Below are 5738 nucleotides of genomic sequence, written 5' to 3' on the forward strand. Positions count from 1 at the left end.
TGATCTGAGCCCAGGAATTCCACCTTGGCCTCCTAAAGTGTTGGGATTACAGGCTCTGGCCTACACTCCATTTATATGAGGTACAAAATAGGCAAAGCTATTCTCTAGTTACCAGGGTTGGGGATGCTGGGGGTGTTCCTGAGGTGCAGATAATACTTTAGTGTTTTTTTTGTTTTGTTGTTTGTTTTGTTTTTTAATCTGAGTCATGTTTATACGAGCTATTCATTTTGCAAAAATCTATTGTGCTGCATACTTATGATTGGTGTAGATTTCTCTACATTGTATATACTTCATTTCAAATTTTACTTGAAAAAGTCCTGTTGGAATTTTGAATGGACTTGCATAAATTTGTCAATGAATTGGGGAGATAATTGACATCTTAGAATTGTTAAGGTCATCTTATCCATGAACATGTTGCTAACTTTTTTTTTTTCTTTGAGACAGAGTATTGTTCTATTGCCTAGACTGGACTGCAGTGGTGTGATCTTGGCTCACTGCAACTTCTGCCTCCTGGGTTCAAGCAATTCTCCTGCCTCAGCCTCCCACGTAACTGGGATTACAAACTTTCACCACCATGCCCAGCTAATCATTGTAGTTTTAGTAGAGACAGGGTTTCACCATGTTGGCCAGGATGGTCTCGAACTCCTGACCTCAGGTGATCCGCCCACCTTGGCCTCCCAAAGTCCTGGGATTACAGGCGTGAGCGACCGCGCCCAGCAGCTAAAATTTTAAGAGAGATATTTGTCATGAGGGATATTGGTCTGTAGCTGTTTGGTTTGGAATTGTTTCTTTTCTTCTTCCTTGCAAACTCTTTTTCTGGGTTAGTATCAGTGTAATGTTGGCCTCATAGAATGAGTTGGGGGGTATTAACTCCTCTTCAATTTTCTGAAAGAGTTTGTGTAGAATTGGCATTATTTATTCCTTAAATGTGATAGAATTCACCAGAGAAGTTACCTGAGCCTGAATTTTTCTCTGGAAGGATTTTTAACTTCAGATTATATTTCTTTAATAGATAAGGGCTATTCAGGTTATCTATTTCTTATTAAATAACTTTTGGCAGTTTGTGTCTTTCAAGAAATTTTTCCATTTCATCTAAGTTGTCATATAAATTCTCCTAAGGTTAGGCATGGTGGCTCACACTTGTAATCCCAGAGAGGTGGGAGATCGTCAGAGGTTTGGAGTTTGAGACCAGCCTGAGCAACATCACAAGACCCTGTCGCTTCGAAACATTTTTTAAAATTAGCTGGGTGTGATGGTACATGCCTGTAGTCCCAGCTACTCAGGGGTCTGAGGTGGGCAGATCACTTGAGTCTAGGAGTTTGAGGCTGCAATGAGCTATGATCATGCCACTGCAGTTAGCCTGGGTGACAGAGTGAGATCTTATCTCAAAAGAAAGTCATTAAATTGTTCATAGAATTTCCTTATCATTCCCTAATATCTGAGAGTCTGTGGGGATGTTGGCTGTCTCATCCCTGATATCGCTAATTTGTATCCTCCCTTTCTTTCCTGATTAGTGTGGCTAGAGGTTTCCAATCTTACTGATCTTCTCAAACAAAGAGCTTTTTGTTTCACTGAATTTTTTTATATCGTTTTTCTGTTGTCTAGCGTGTTGATTTCCACTCTAATCTTTGCGATTTCCTTTCTTCTGATTACTTTGGATTTAATTTGCTCTTCTTTTTTAAGAATCTTAAGGTGGGCCAGGTGCGGTGGCTCAGGTCTGTAATCCCAGCACTTTGGGAGGCCGAGGCGGGCGGATCACGAGGTCAGAAGATGGAGACCATCTTGGCTAACACGGTGAAACCCTGTCTCTACTAAAAATACAGAAACAAAATTAGCCGGGCTTGGTGGCGGGTGCCTGTAGTCCCAGAGGCTAGAGAATGGCGTGAACCCGGGAGGCAGAGCTTGCAGTGAACCGAGATCGCGCCACTGCACTCCAGCCTGGGCAACAGAGTGAGACTCCATCTCAAAAAAAAAAAAAAAAAAAAAAAAAAGATTCTTAAGGTGGAGACTGACAACATTGACATGAGAAAAATAGATCAATGGACTCGAACAGAGTCCAGAAATAGACCTGCACATATACGGACAACTGGTTTTTTATAGAAGTGCGAAGACAACTCAGTGGACAAAGGACAGTCTTTTAAATAAATGGTACAAGAGTGATTGGACGTTCACATCCGAATAAATGGATTTTGATTCCTGTCTCACAACATATTCGAAAATTAACTCAAATATATCATAGACCCAAAGGTAAAATCTAAAACACTAAAATTTCTAGAAGAAATATAGAAGAAAATTTTTGTGACCTTGCATTAGGCAATGATTTCTTATCTACACCAAAAACATAATCCATAAAAGAAGAAATTGATAAACTGGACTTCAGCAAAATTAAGAATCTCTGCTCTTTGAAAGATCTTGGTAAGACAATAAAAAGACAGCCCAGAGACTGCAGTAAATATTTGAAAATCATATATTTAATAAAGGACTTGGATCCAGAATCCACTCAGAACTCTGAACACTCGGTAGTAAGAACTCAATTCTTTTAAATCGGCAAAATATTTGAACAGATATTTTACCAAAGAAGACATGTAGATGGCAAATAAGTACAGTCGTGTGTCACTTAGCAACAGAGATATGTTCTGAGAAATGCATTGTCAGATGATTCTATCATTGTGCAAACATCGTAGAGTGTACTATGCAAAGCTAGATGGTATGACCTACTATACACCTAGGATATATGGGATAGCCTATTGGATGGGCTACAAACTTGTACAGCATGTTACTGTCTTGCATACTGTAGGCAATTGTAACACAACGGGAAGTATTTATGTATCTAAACATAGAAGTGGTACAGTAAAAATATGGCATACAACATAGAAAATGGTACACCTCGATAGGGCATTTACCTGTCAATGGAGCTTGCAGGACTGGAAGTTGCTCTGAGTGAGTCAGTGAATGAGGGTGAATCACTGTGAAGGCCTAAGACATTACTGTAACTACCGTGGACTTCTTAAACACTGTACACTTAGGCTATACGAAATTTATTTATTTATTTATTTATTTATTTATTTATTTATTTTGAGATGGTGTCTCGCTCTGTCAGGCTGTCATTGTACTCCAGGCTGGAGTGCAATGGCGTGATCTAGGCTCACTGCAACCTCTGCCTCCAAGGTTCAAGCAATTCTCCCTGTCTCAGCCTCCCGAGTAGCTGGGATTACAGGCGCCTGCAACCACGCCCGGCTAATTTTTTTTTTTCTTTGGGACGGAGTCTTGCTCTGTCGCCCAGACTGGAGTGCAGTGGCATGATCTCGGCTCACTGCAACCTCCGCCTCTCGGGTTCAAGCAATTCTCCTCCCTCAGCCTCCCGAGTAGCTGGGATTACAGGCGCACATCACCACACTGGGCTAATTTTTGTATTTTTAGTAGAGACGGGGTTTCACCATATTGGCCAAGCTGGTCTCAAATTCCTGACCTCATGATCCACCGGCCTCAGCCTTCCAAAGTGCTGGGATTACAGGCGTGAGCCACCACACCCGGCCAATTTTTCTGTTTTTAGTAGAGATGGGGTTTCACCATGTTGGCCAGGCTGGTCTCAAACTCCCAACCTCAGGTGATCTGCCCACCTCGGCCTCCCAAAGTGCTGGGATTACAGGCGTGAGCCATCCACTGCACTAGCCTATTTTTTAACTATTTTTCTTTCTTCAATAATAAATTAACCTTAGCTTATTGTAACTTTTTAACTTGTTTTCTTAATATTTTTAAATTTTTGACTTTTTAGGAATAACACTTAGTGGAAAACACACATTGTAAAACTGCACAAAATTATTTTCTTTCTTCATATCGTTATTCTATAAGCATTTGTCTATTAAAAAGTTTGTGTTGTTGTTGTTGTTGTTTTAGTTTTTAGGTTTTTTGTCCAAAACTAAGACACAAACACACACATTAGTCTGGGCCTACAAATAGTCAGGATCATCAATATCACTAATATATCACTGTCTTCCACCTCCACGTCTTGTCCCACTGGAAGGACTTCAGGGGAAATAACACGCATGGAGCTGTCCTCTCCTGTGTTAACAATTCCTTCTTCTGGAATACCTCCTGAAAGACCCAGCCATTCTACTCCTAAGTATTTATCCAAGAGATATGAGAGTGTAAGTGTAAGTCAATATAAAGACTTGGATATGAATATTCATGGCAGCTTCATTTATATTAGTTCAAAACTGGAGACAATCCAAATGTGCATCGATAGGTGAATGAATAAATTATGGTATATACAAACCATGGAATAACACTACTCAGCAATAAAAAGGAATAAATTATTGATACACACAACTCCAGGGATGAATCTCAAATAATTATGCTGAGCTAAAGAAGCCAGACACAAAGATTGCTGGATCATTCTATTTGTATAAAATTCTAGAAATGAAAATTAATCTATAGTGATACAGAAAGGTTAGTAGCTGCTTGGGGACAGGGACAAGGGTTCAGGGAGAGGTAAGAGGGAAGCGTTACAAAAGCACTTGAGAAGACCTTTGGGAATGATGGATATATGTTCAGTAGTTCTAGGAGTGGTGATTGCACAAGTATATACATATGTCAAAACTTACATTGTTCACTTTAAAATGTACTGCCAACTGTAGATCAGCTACACTTCAATAAAACTGTATAAAGATGGCACGTCACCAGGTGCAGTGGCTCACACCTGTAATCCCAGCACTTTGGAAGGCCAAGGTGGGCAGATTGCTTGAGCCCAGGAGTTCAAGACCAGCCTGGGCAACATGGCAAAACCCCACCACTGCCAGAAGTACAAAAAAATTAGCCAGGTGTGGTCATGTGCACCTGTGGTCCCAGCTATTTGGGAGACTGAGATGGGAGGATCTCTTGAGCCTGGGAGGCAGAGGTTGCAGTGAACAGAGATCATGCCACTTGTACTCCAGCTTGGGTGATGGAGTGAGACCCCGTCACAAAAAAAAAAAAAAAAAAAAAAAGTCATGCCTTTTATCTGAGTCTTTTAAAACACCCTTTGAAAGAGTTTTATATTTTTCCTCATAAAGATTTTGTGCATTTGTGTTAGGTTAATTCCAGGATACACAATAATTTCTGGTGCTATTGTGTCATATCTTAATTCATATTTTCTCATTACTTACTAAATCAGTAGTATCAGTTATATCACTTATGTATGGCTGCATAATAAACCACTCCCTAAACTCAGTGAATGAACATAACCGGGCCAGGTGCAGTGGCTCACAACTGTAATCCCAGCACTTTGGGAGGCCAAGGCGGGCAGATCACCTGAGGTCAGGAGTTCAAGACCACCCTGGCCAACATGGCGAAACCCCGTGTCTACTAAAAGTACAAAAAAATGAACCAGGCGTGGTGGCAGGCGCCTGTAATCCCAACTACTCGGGAGGCTGAGGCAGGAGAATTGCTTGAACTCGGGAGGCGAAGGTTGCAGTGAGCCAAGATTACACCACTATACTCCAGCCTGGGCTACAGACAGAGCAAGACTCCATCTCAAAAAAAAAAAAAAACAAAAACACACACACACAACCATCTTATTACTCATGATTCTGGGGGTCAGAGTTTCAGGCAGCTCTCTGCAGAAAGTGCTCCACATGACATCAGTGGGGTGACTGGACTTTCTTAGAGGCTTCAAGATGGCTTCATTAACATGTCTGAGGGCCTGCTGGTGGGCAGGAGAGCAAAGGCACATTGCAAAGGGGTGGGTCCGGAGAGGCATG

The sequence above is a fragment of the Macaca fascicularis genome, chromosome 16, assembly GCF_037993035.2.
Source record: "Macaca fascicularis isolate 582-1 chromosome 16, T2T-MFA8v1.1".
In the NCBI taxonomy this organism is placed as follows: domain Eukaryota; kingdom Metazoa; phylum Chordata; class Mammalia; order Primates; family Cercopithecidae; genus Macaca; species Macaca fascicularis.